A 13275-nucleotide genomic window follows, 5' to 3' on the forward strand; every position below is an offset into this window, starting at 1 on the left:
CACCACTTTATGTTTGCCATGTCTAAATGAAACGTACCTGACCGGATCCAAATTAACCGTTCTGAGTCTGGAACACACAAAGAAAAAAACGCAACACACGCCACAACATTAACAGATAGCAAATGAGCTGTAGCGAGCTCCACCTTGGGACAAAGTCAACAAGTAATTCACCAAAAGTCAATGAGCGCCTGAAATGTAACATCTCCAGTGGCGTAGCCCGACCTCGAAGGTAGGGGGGGCTCGATACGAAAACTCCCCCCCCCCCGCTGATCCTGTGTCGACAACACACACATACTTGTGCACACTTCAAACTGAGGATTAAAAAAGGGAACGAAAATAGTTGATTTAGACGTTCACAGTACGATTACATGTATAGGCTGTCATGACCAATGAAGTGGTGTCACGAGATTGGAAGTATTTTGAAAAGCTCATACTTTGAAAACCATTCAAGAATGCTTCTTAGATAGACGCCATGAACTGCAAGAACTTTCGCGATAGTCACACTGGTCCCCCCCCCCATATATTATGTTCTCGGATTTGCACGATTTGTGTGGGTCGGTCCGTGGCAGGTAGGGGGGGCTCGAGACCCCTTAGCCCCCTCGTGGCTACACCACTGAACATCTCTGACTGGTAGCAGGATGGCCCACGTTCAATTCCTGGTGCTAGCAGTGACTGGCTTTTTCATGAATTATTTGTTGGAAGTTTCGATGTGCTTGAGAACCATTCGTCAACCATTGTGTCCTCATGAGGTGATGAGGGTTTGTCATCCCAAAGAGACTCCCTTTCTGGCATGTGTCCTTATGGATGCTCATCACTGCAGAAAAAAAGAAAGAAAGAAAGGAAAAGCATTTAATGACAAGAAATGGATAGTCGCATTTACTGCATAATGATTGTGCACAACAGAAAGAATACTTTTGCACAGAAAGCTGTACTTCTTGATGTCTAACATAAAGTTACAAAATTCCAGAATATATGACATGTTGTAAGGTAGAGAATAAGTAGAGTTATTGAGTTGTCGAGTTGAGTTGAGGGGGCAGTTGTACCCCCTTTTTATTTTATTGTATATGATTATATATGATTATATAATTATCTTTATGTCTCTCTCTCTACATTACATGTCTCTACATGTCTGCCTCACTCTCTACATTACAACATGTTTTATATATTCTGGGATTTTGTAACTTCATGTCAGACATTGACAAGAGCAGCCTTGTGCACGAAAGTCTCGTCTCATTAAAATTTAGATGCTCTCAACAGTCTTCTTTCTGTTGTGAATCTCTATCGCAGCATACCTGCACATTGCTGTTCTACGTACTGTGACTTTGCAGTAAGAGTATGGACTTTGGGTAAAAAGACTACACAGCACTGCTCAGGTATTTTTGCCTATCGAACAGTATGTATGTATGCAGTATGCACACAGTATTTGTGCACCGGACCCACTAAAAATGTAGTGAATGTGGCATTGCCCAGGGTAATGCACCAAGTTGAACACAATTATTGTAGAATCCAGGTATTTTAGCTTACATGTCAAGCCAGTACCACACCAGTATCCAGTGTGAAGTTGTGACAAATAAATAGTTTCCATTTTTCTTAGCTCTCAGAAAACAGACAGTGAATTAATAAGAGTAGACAATGTTAACATGAATTCTGGGCTATTCTTCAGTTGAAGATTCACAGATAGTAACGGTACCTTCCTCAATGGACGTTGATGACACTGAAAATTCTAAAATGTTATCAGAGGCGACATCAGCTTTGGTGTGTCAAAGGATTGTATGTCCAACAGTAATCCAGCTAACAGTAACAAAAATGTGCAAAAGACAAATTAACTGAACTAATGTAACATACCTTCTATATCAGACAGTAAAGCTTGTAACACCCCATCCACAGGAACCAGTGTCCAGACAGCAAAAGTGCTTGAACTGGGAGATAGCAGCTAATCGGAATGGCGATCTTTGTTTTCCACCCTGGAACCACAGGTTGTAACTTTGAGGGCAGATTTAAAAGTGGTGTCAAAATGTCTGCATGCGAGTGCACATGAAAAGTTGAACATAGATGAATACTCAAATTATAACATCACATTGTCATACCTGTTGGTGGAGGTGGACTGCAACTAACGTGTCAGCAATTTCTTCATGACCAGATGCAAGCCAGATCATGCTTCATTTCCGCCTTCAGCGTGCGCCTGTGATAATTCAGAAGTTAGATTGTCAATAGTACTATTGTGTTGTTAATCGTGGTTATATCAGAGTAAGCGCAGTAGGACAGCTGCACAATCGATTCATTAAGCTTGCTATTTTTTATATCTGAACCTCGACTTACCATTTTTTGCTCTTGTTTTTTGCCTTGATCCTCCGTGGCACGTTCAAAATGTTATGCGTCGGGCACCTCAGATTTTCATCAGACGATTTCGTGCCGAGATTCCAAATTGCCTGTGGGGCCCTATCCTCGTCAAAAGTAATCGACCTCGATTACTTTACGTCACAAGCTGTAGGGCGGGGCTGCCACGGAATACTCCGCCCTTCAATCCCGCCAGTTTCAATTGAAATTTATACCTAGTTTTCCTTCGCAGCCTCTCGGCCGTAATCTCGGACCGTGACCCTACGTCATTTTGACGTAACAATGACGTAAAATATTAGTTTCAAAGCTGAAAAGTAATCTAGCGAAAGAGGGTCGATTACTTTGAGCGGCGATGGGTTTCGTGATGGGTCCGCATGTGCATTTCCGTTTATTGTGTTGTATAAAGTCTGTATGTGCTCGTCACAACAAAAAAATCGTGTCTTTCTTCGTTTGTGTTTAATCATGAGAAAAAAGCACCGCGTAACACCGTTTCTCTGCGCCGATCGCGGCGTCGTATGCGTGAAAGCGGCGGGCTTTTCGAAGCGTCGTCCGAGCCGTACGTCGTACAATCAATGTTATTGCAACGTAGCGGTGTGCACACAAAATACTCATCGATCAAAGTTCACTGTTTCTTGAGTAAAACTATCAATGCTCATTTGCGGTATCATTACCACCCCCACAGCTCACCACGAGCAAAAGAAGCATATTGCAATGCGAATTATCATTTCGCATATCGAGCACACGAACACACAGAAAAATATAAAGAAAAGCTCAGAAATAAAGCTCAAGATTTAAAGCACGAACCGATTTCTCATAAACGCGTTTACGGCTCGCGCCACACTGTCCGTTCGACACTTTGCAATGATCCTTCGCGCTTTTACCGTTTTGTCAGTTTTGTTGCCTGCCATCAGCGTCATCTCACGGGTACATACCGAATTATAAATGCCAAGTACAATCACGGTGTCACACAAAACATTGCCGTCTTGCACACCTGTACGTCAAGAAAAATGACAAACAGCAAAAAAGGAAATTACGAGCGTGCTTTTCCGCGCATTTTCCACGAAATTCAGTTTTACGCTGGTAGAGTTTTCTGTTTCCGACACCTAAGAACCGAAGCAACAAGGCAGGGCAGGCAGATCACAGGTGTGGTCTTCGGATTCTCAAGAGGAAACACCGATAAGGCGGGTCGCTTTCCAAGATAACACGTGGGGCGATTGGTTGATAGAAGGTGTCAACCGCTTTTAACATTCACGCCTTTTTCGATTGTGCACCAATGACAGAAGAAATTTCAAGTAATCGAGGTAGATTACTTTGACCAGGATAGGGCCCCTGGAGTCGCGCGTAACCTATGATAACATTCGTGGACGAAATCCTTGCAGTGGAAATTAGCAGGCACCACTGTCAGCCAAGAGCTTCGCACTGCTTGGTCTTTTGGCAGCTTATAATAGGTAACACTTGAATGCACCGATGAATTGTTCTAACAGCGTAGCACTCTCGCATCTTCGACAACTTCGCCGTGGCATATTTACGATTCATATCGCTCCAGCCCATAAAAGGCAAGGTCAGAACAAGGAAGTGCACTTTCCCAACGACGCTGTGCCAAAAAAAGCATTCACATGCTTTGTTTCCGGCTTAGCAACAACATAACAGCTGTTCGCTTATGTACGATGCACAGAGGAGGAAACGAAAGAAGCCAAGCAGCCAAGCCAAGAGTCCATGCCAAGCCAAAGACAGATAAACCGAGAGCAGTGACGTCGGTGCGCCCGTGCGCAGGGTTTGCCGACGGTCTGACGGCCGGGCGTGGGAACTAAAAAAAACTGTTTTCTAAAAAACTACGAACAGTTGGAGCAAGATATTTCGCACACATATCCGGTGTTCGGTAATGAACACACAGCGCGAGTATCGCTCAGTTCTGCGGCACTTCAAAATCGGCATATCTGACCTTTAAAGAATTGTTTCTTGCTAGGCTGCTTATTGATGCGATCGTTTCAACGTACCCATGGCTTCAGTCTAAAGTTCTAACAAGACTAGCTGCTTAGACAGTGCAGCTTCATTAAATCCGTGCGGTCGGATACGTTCAAGCCCTGTCAGAAAAAGTGCGCTATAAAAATACACTAAAGGCTCTAGAAATAACGAATAAATGTTTTTACTTCCCTAATCATATTACGAGCTTTATTATATTGTTATTTCAGTGATATAAACTTCGCTAATCATAACACCAGCTGTATTATATTCGGGATTTCAGTTATGTATCGAAGTATCGACGATACAGTACCGAGTATCTGTATCGAAAATCAATTTTGGTTCTGTTTCTTGTATCGGTATCGGAAATACAATTTTTAAGGGTATCGAGTATCGGCATCGAAGATACTTTTTTTGAAGCATCTTGCCCAGCCCTGGCATACAGGCACTACAGATGGAAAGGGCATACTTTAATTTAATATGTTTTTAGCACGTAATGAGGTAAAACGCAAACTCCACACCAAATATAATTTTCTTGTTTAAATTTTCAAAGTCAAAACTGTACACACTTTCTTACAATTTTTTTATGATATAGATTAAAAGGTTGCGCATATAGTCCCACATCCTATACAATATATCTGATTGTTCGTTAAATGCTAAAATTTATCGGATCACTTCCAGGAGAGGTGGAGTATACCACCGTCGAAGACCTTTCGATAATATGCTGGGGCGATGTTTCCTCGACGCTAAGGATGTTCCCGATACCGAACGCGATTCTGCGCCCGCATCGTTATAGCGATACCGCACGCAAGCGTGTTGCTTTCTTCCGAAAACGGGTTAGTCGACGCGGATGACCCTTTCTTCGAGTTGGAAGTAAATTTCATTCGAAACATATTCGTAATTATCAATCTCCACTGCGTAGAGAATCCGCATTGCGTTGGAGTGTATATAGAAAATATCAAACCCTTCGATTAAATTCTCTATAATCACGAAAGAGTTCTTAAAACCTTCGCGTGTCAAAGTGAGCGAGCTCAAGCTTGCGTATTGTGAAATTACACTTCCTACAACCCAGTTCGTAAACTGCAACACCCGTTCAAATTTTAATTAAACACTTACTGATGTGTGGTATTCTCCACCTCTCCTGAAAGTGATCCGATAAATTTTAGCATTTATTGCACAATCAAATATCTTGTATAGGATGTGTCACTATATGCACCACTTTTTAATCCATGTCACAAAAAAAAATTGTAAGATCGTGTGTACCGTTTTGACTTTGAAAATTTAAACATGAAAATGATGTTTGGTGTGGAGTTTGCGTTTTACCTGTTTATGAGCTAAAAACCTATAAAATTAAAGTATGCCCTTTCCATTTGAAGTGCCGGTATGCTATGAGAATATCAATAGGGTGATAGTTTTTCAGTATGTCTTCGGGAAACCTCCAGGTGCAGTTTGTGAATTAGATCTACATTTTTGTGTGACCTGTGCTGCTTATAATGGTTAAGCTTGCAAAAGGAATATTTGCTTATTATAATTAAGATTACATATCTTCCATTGTGCTTATGCATGGTGCTCATCCTCATTGTATATTTATTTATTGATGTTTGTAGTGGTATTATATTGGCATTTGGCCTGTATATTGGTTAAACACTTCTGGTGACAGTTGTGTGATTCGCTTCTCCCAAAATCTGAGTGCCAGTTAGAAATTATCTCATAATCGTTTGTGTCAAGTGTGTTACGAGGATTACGTGATTGAATTGTAGACTCCGCCTGCACGTCATGCTTGTAAAATCCCCCATTTGCATCGCAGCATTTGATAATAGATTCCTATCAACATATATTGTCAAAATATGTTATATAGACATTCTTTCAATTATACATTTGTCGTTGCTCAAGAATAACAGAGCTATTCCAGCTGTTTTGAGAAATATACACACTGTGCAATTTAATTTACGAAACATGATAAGCTGTCCCAAAGATTAGTGATCCTTTTTTGTAAATAAAGATTGTTGTATGATGCTTCAAAAATTTCAATGAGCGATTCTTCTCCTGCAATTCTATCCGTCGGATGTTGAGGTTGTACAGAGCGTAGTCGGCGTAAAACCTATTTGATTGTCAGCGCTGATTCTATGTGAGGATTCTTGCACAGAGTGTGGAATATTCGTATCCTTAGCAATCATTGTTCTCAATCTAACCATGCTAAATACAATCGCAATCAATCTGTTTTCGTTGCGATGCATAGAATTCATTATAGTTATGACAAAGATTACATTTATTATTTCAGTTATACACTTGTTTATTTCGATAAATTACCATTGTCCTATTCCAAACTCTGAAGTGTTTTCGTTTGTTGTCTTGATTGATGACTTGAGAATGCATCATATAGTGATGTCTTATTATGGGTTGCTTGAATCCAGCGTTGATTAACGCAATCGATACGTTGTCGCCGTATTTGTATCTCTTCAGTAACTTGAACTTAGTTACCGCGAATTTGCACAATCTCTTATTGATGTTTGTTTTCTTTGTATGAAGATTCTTGAATGACGTACAAGAGAGTATTAGATGAAAATCGTCTGGTGGTCCACCGCAGTTGATGTGTTCGTTGAGTTTCAATAAGTGATGATACATCAGACATTGCACAACAATATTCAACTTCTGCTCATTCGACATCATTGCAAGAACTGGTAGAAGAAAATAATTACGTAGCCGTGGTAGTGGAACATATCACGATTTTTTTATGTACTATGTATATAAGATATATGATGTATGATAATATTATGTATAACATTTTTTATCTACTTTCCAAGTAGATAGTTAGATGTAATTGCAACAACTCCATAATGAATCGTGTGATATAGACCGCTTGGCAATGATAATTTGATCTCACTGCTTTCTTGATGAATGCAATGCCCTTTGAAATGATTACAATTACATCTGGTGTTGAGTACTTAAATTCTGCGTTAGCCGACTTCAAACACTCCACCATCAATCCCAGTGGTCCTTCCGTTGTTGATGTGAAGATATTTTTTCTAACTATTGTAGATTCGGCATACAAATTCTTGCACCATCACTTCTGTAATTTCTACCATATCTCCGAATACGACCATGTCTAGAACGCATTGAAATGCAGTGATAATGGAATCATTTCGAGTCTGTTCTTTTTCGAAGCAGTTTTTTATCACATGTTCCCATGACTTATGGGAATGAGTGCAAAATCTGTCCATCTCTTCGACGCAGAGCAATTGTCTATTCTGTTTTCAAGTGTGCTTCTACACTGAATTAATGCATACCTGTGGTCACTGTGTTGGTTAAAATTTTGTGGTCTTACTGATGCTTCGATATCCATTCCTGAATCGTTTATTTATGGTCGGCGGGGTTCGGCTAGAAAGCATGTCCTCTCTCAGTTTCTTGTGTTGCGGCAAAGTGCTTCCATGGACGAGAGAGAGCTAAGAAGGAAAGACAAGACCAGCTTTCATTTGATGTTTTAACACTGTATGGAGGTGACTGGTAAGACGACTCAACTCCCCCAACCTCCCCACTTCATCGTCAGAATATAATTGTTGTTGTTTTGTTGTGGCGCGCGCGTGTGTGTGTGTGTGCGCGTTTGAGGGGGGGGGGTATTGTCGTTGGCTTCCATCTCTCGCTTCATTGTTTGAATCCGATAGTTGATCCTGATTGTCCATTGAAAAAGAGAAGTTTCTGTACAGATTCTGTTGTGTATTCACGCTTCTTGCTTAGAAATGAGTTGTCTGAATTAATTATTGTCTTTTTGACATTGTTTCAGGTGTTCACCCGATTGATATTCTGTGAGTTGGGAATTATGTATGCCTGATGTATTAATTGTATCTGTTGATTTCCTGTATAGGAAAACTTTTAAATATTTCTCGCATGCTTAGAAAAAAGGACTGTCTGAAATAATTCTTGTCTTGCATTTGTTTCAGTTGTTCACTCAATTGACATTAATAAAAATAATCTCTCCGTTGGAAACGACTCATATTTCTGAGTTGGATTTCAGATATGTTGTTTCTGTGTGATTCATATATGCAGAACTTTCTGTTGCAAGATATTACAAAAATATGAAATAGACTAATTAAATTTGTAATGTTTCTCGTTTTGACTGAGTATTGCTTCGTTGATGTTAGCATAATATTTCTCGCTTGCTTAGAAAATGCTTGTCTAAAACCGGTTTGCTCTGATATTGATGTCTGTTCTTTGTTTTTGTTGTTTACTGATTGTTTTGATGGAATTCTTGTTGTGCTTCAGAATAGAATAGAATAGAAATAGAAATAAAAAAATAGAAAGAAAAAAATGGAAACGTAGGTCGCACTGGGGCGATCAGCTGTTACAGGACGCTTGACGTGTTCTTCAGTGTTGAATACTGCTAGCATCTATTTGTAATAGATGTTGAATAAAAACTATCGCCTCTGTACAAACTTGACTGGCCTTAAGAGCATCATGTTTGCTGGAACGAAATGTGTAAGAGAGAAAGAGTCCCCCACTCCTTGGAGTGAATGAGCACGCACAGTTGCTTCGCTTTGGCTGTATAGAGAGGGAGAGAACGCCTCCCACTGCTGAGGAAAAATGATGGAAGAGCGAAAGATAGCTGGCTTGGTTGTATGTACCATGTCTATTTTCTGCGTGTTGAATTCCTCCATCAATAGGTTTTGTAGTGTCTGTTCGAATGAAAATTGTTCGATTAAATTAGATTACGAGGATGATTTATGATGGTTAAAATGATAGATTATTTTCCGGTGTTGTTTACGTGTCGGAGAATTAGAGAAACCGGTTCGCTCTGGGCAGCGCATTCTCCGACACGTAAACAACACCGGAAAATAATCTATCATTTTAACCATCATAAATCATCCTCGTAATCTAATTTAATCGAACAATTTTCATTCGAACAGACACTACAAAACCTATTGATGGAGGAATTCAACACGCAGAAAATAGACATGGTACATACAACCAAGCCAGCTATCTTTCGCTCTTCCATCATTTTTCCTCACCAGTGGGAGGCGTTCTCTCCCTCTCTATACAGCCAAAGCGAAGCAACTGTGCGTGCTCATTCACTCCAAGGAGTGGGGGACTCTTTCTCTCTTACACATTTCGTTCCAGCAAACATGATGCTCTTAAGGCCAGTCAAGTTTGTACAGAGGCGATAGTTTTTATTCAACATCTATTACAAATAGATGCTAGCAGTATTCAACACTGAAGAACACGTCAAGCGTCCTGTAACAGCTGATCGCCCCAGTGCGACCTACGTTTCCATTTTTTTCTTTCTATTTTTTTATTTCTATTTCTATTCTATTCTATTCTGAAGCACAACAAGAATTCCATCAAAACAATCAGTAAACAACAAAAACAAAGAACAGACATCAATATCAGAGCAAACCGGTTTTAGACAAGCAAATCAAAGAAAGAGGGGGAACGTTAGCCTGGCTCCAGAAGCCGACTTTCTGTTCCCGCGTAAAAAAAAGAGCGAAAGAAAAGAGGCGCAGTCACAGGGTCAGCGCGAGCCCTGTGTCAGTCAGAAAGCGCATGAGTTCCCTTCCGACGCGCCACTGAAGGGGGCGTGGCAGGGGGCCCAGTAGCGTTGCCAGCGAAACCTCCTTCAGCCTCAGGGCAGCTAGCCGCTCCATGAGAGTGGCACGGGGAGCGGCGAACAGGCGACAGTGGAGGAGCAGGTGGGAAGTGTTGTCCTCGGTAGAGCAGGCTGCAGATGTAGGGTTGTCAAGCATGCTGATTTGGAAGAGCCGTGTTGGCGTTAGAGCCACGCTTAACCGCAGACGGTGGATAGCAGACGCCTCCCTCCTCGTGATGTTTGGGGGAAGGACGTATTGCATTTTTGGGTCGATGGAGTGCAGAAATATAGTGGGCGAGATGGCACGTTCTATGAAATCTTGGACACAGCGAGAGCGCAAGCGACGTATTTGGAGCTGGCAGGCTGACATTGAGAGCGGGATGCTGAGACATAAGGCAGCCGTGGTGTGGGCACGTTTTGCAGCAATGTCGGCACGGGTAGTTCCGGGCAGCCCGACGTGACAGGGTACCCACTGGAGCCGTACGCTGTGGCCGGAAGCTAGGAGCTCGTTGTATCTGGCGATTACAAGCGTGCGGAGATCGCAAATAGCACTGCACCGGTACGACGCCAAGATCTCCAATGCTGACTTGCTATCCATGAAGATGTACCACCAGTCGGCCTGTGAACCGGATATGGCGTTGAGCGCTTCATAGATGGCTGTCAGTTCCGCTTCAGTTGATGAAGTTTCATGCGGCAGCTTGAAAGCCTGCGCAGTGTCGCTGTGAGGCATGTAGAAAGCTGCAGACGACGCGTCGTGTACAACCGAGCCATCCGTGAAAATTGCTTTACGCTGACCGTGGGCCGAACTCAAATGGTCAAGAGCAAACTGGCGCGCAGCGAGGCCAGGAGTGTCCTTTTTGCGGGACATGTCGGGAAAATGCAGGTCCGTCGTATGCAGCACGAGGGTCCACAAACATGGGGCGTATAGCAGGCGCGATGGAGGTGGCGGAAGAGACGGTGCCAGTCTGCAGACAGCAGCCCCGAAAGCTGACTTTTCATTGAGTAGGTGAATGTCCCGTAGGTAGTGGGCAGCATGTCGTGTGCGGTACCGCGCACAAGAGCGCAGGGTCAGCCATGTCGCGTAGGACGTGGACTGGCGTCTCCTTCGTCTCAGCAAAGACCAGGAAGGTGTCGGTCGTTCTGAGAACACCAAGGCACACTCGGAGGCTCCGCTAGTGTTGCAATAAAGGTGACTACGACTTAGACTTTTTATAATAACACAATTTTGTTTATAATCCTATTGATTAAGATTGTCTCCATTAACGAAATATAATGACCTTTGTAATAGTTTTTATTTCCTCTGGTGTTCGTGTCGTTCCTCCAGTGGTCTTCCAGGGTCTCTGTTGTGCGCAATTAACTACTTACATCTAACGGCATTTGTAACTGAACTTAAAACACCACTATTGCAATAATGATGGTCACGTCTCAGACTTATAATAAAACTTGAAATTTTGATTGTTATCATACTGATTAAGAACATCTTCTTTGATTAAAAATCACGTCCGTCTCTCGTTTTGATAGAACATTGTTTCGCTATTATTTTCCTACATGTAACTGTTGTTTGCGTATTGGAGGATGCGTCGCTTTTGTTTCTCATATAGAGCTAGCTATTGATTGTGTTGTGTTGATTCGAATTATTTCCTTACGTCTATGCTACTCACTTAATAAGAAACTGATTAATTAAATTTACGTTATGTTGGAATAAGGCATATTCGACTTAGCTTCCCTATTGTACTCGAAATTACTTACATCTATTAGAACACGTAATTGAAAATAAAACTCCACTATTTGATGGTGATCACGTATAGGAATACTAGACTTTCTATAATAAAACTCGGAATTTTGATTGTAATCGTATTGATTAAGAATATCTTCTTTTATTAAATGTGCTATTACATTTTAATTCTCATTACTTTTATAACTTGTGTGCATGATTACCAGTAATAAAAAATATTGTGTTTGATTCTTTCTGTGTGATATCTCTTCAATGCTATTGCATCGCACCTGTAATAGGTAAGTATATCATTTATTATGTGGATTGTATTGTATTGTGTTTCTTCTGTTTCAGGTTTTTCTTGCTGGATTTTCCCACTTCACAGATTGGCATTACGCCATTGGCATTAATAAACATATTTCCACTTGTACTTTTCTGTATGATTGTCCTTTGCATGTCTATACTTGCATGTAAACCGTCAACTGCACAGCTGTTGTAACGAAAAAAAAATTGCGAGTGAAGTCGGCCCATGCGGAAAAATCGCGAAAAAAGTCGGCCCAGGCTGAAAAATGTGCGAGGGTAAGCTCACGCACAGCCCTCCGCCCCACCGGTAAGCGCACAGGCAGCCCTCCACCCATGCGCCACCCGCCGGTGGTGCTCGCACAGCTGTTGCGCCCGGAAAAATTCGGGACGGTGGCGCAGCCCTGGTGACAATGTTGGCGTCCGGACCACACCGTATACTACTTTCTTCATTTCAGTACTTTTATTAATATTTGTTGTTCAGTCAACCTTTTTCTCCTCTGTGGCATTCCGCATTTAATTTTTTTTTTGCGCATATGAGCAAGAAAGTATCTAGGTCACTCCTAGGCTTCCCTCCTGGTTTTCGGGTCATGTGGCCATTTTGCCATATGACTATTTTGGGCTATTTGGCCAAAAGGCCCAATTTTTTCCCGGTCTTATGAACAGTTGGGCGTTCGGATCACTTGGGCCATATGAGATGATACCCAACGAAATCGGGAACTCGCGTGTGAATTGAGGTCAGCACTCCTCCAAAAGGGAACGGGGACGTGCAGGGGCAGTGCGAGTGGAAGTTGCAACCGTTGAACTAGTTCAATAAGTTGCAGAGAGAAAGAACGCACTTTGTCTGTCTTGTTTTCCAGGGACGAATCGAGGAGAGCATCATCATGTTGCATTGCTTCGCGAACAGCGCGAACCGCCACCCTGCGTATCGCCTAGTGTGAGGCGCTAGCACTGTTCGTTAGTTGGAGACGTATCCCTGAGGCCTCGAGGCCTGCCACTGAGGACTCCGGCGCTACCATCGCTCTTGCGTGGGATAAGGGATCACGTGACCTCTCCCGCCAGTGGCACCTGAAAGTGGGAAAGTTCGCTCCCGGTTTTGTTGACTTTTTCACTGTTTTTTTTAAATAGTTTTTCGTCGTGGAGGTTGTACGCGTTCACCTTACGAGACCTTTCGCATGGTCTTGTACTACTCGGTGCCACAATGTCGGACGTACATGATGGTGTCTGGCGTGAGCTTCCCCCGGTACCCCAAAGCAAGGAAGCTGCTAAATACTTGATACTGGTGGTGAAGTTACGGATGGGCAAAGAGCCTAGTATTTACGTCCAGGGATGATTTCGCCTACACAGTCGGATAAAGAATGTTTGGCAAGCAGTACCAAAGTTC

The 13275-nt window shown here is 42.2% G+C and overlaps 1 long non-coding RNA gene across 1 annotated transcript; it reads right to left on the reverse strand.

Annotated features, from left to right (window-relative positions):
* Nucleotides 1-265: 265 nt before the first annotated feature.
* On the reverse strand, nt 266-2270 carry LOC135369492 (uncharacterized). Its single transcript, XR_010415094.1, has 3 exons — nt 2088-2270; nt 1846-1964; nt 266-814 (listed from the first exon to the last, which is right to left on the reverse strand). It is a non-coding gene; the product is annotated as an uncharacterized LOC135369492 (long non-coding RNA).
* Nucleotides 2271-13275: the final 11005 nt, after the last annotated feature.

The sequence above is a fragment of the Ornithodoros turicata genome, chromosome 1 (assembly GCF_037126465.1).
Source record: "Ornithodoros turicata isolate Travis chromosome 1, ASM3712646v1, whole genome shotgun sequence".
NCBI lineage: Eukaryota > Metazoa > Arthropoda > Arachnida > Ixodida > Argasidae > Ornithodoros > Ornithodoros turicata.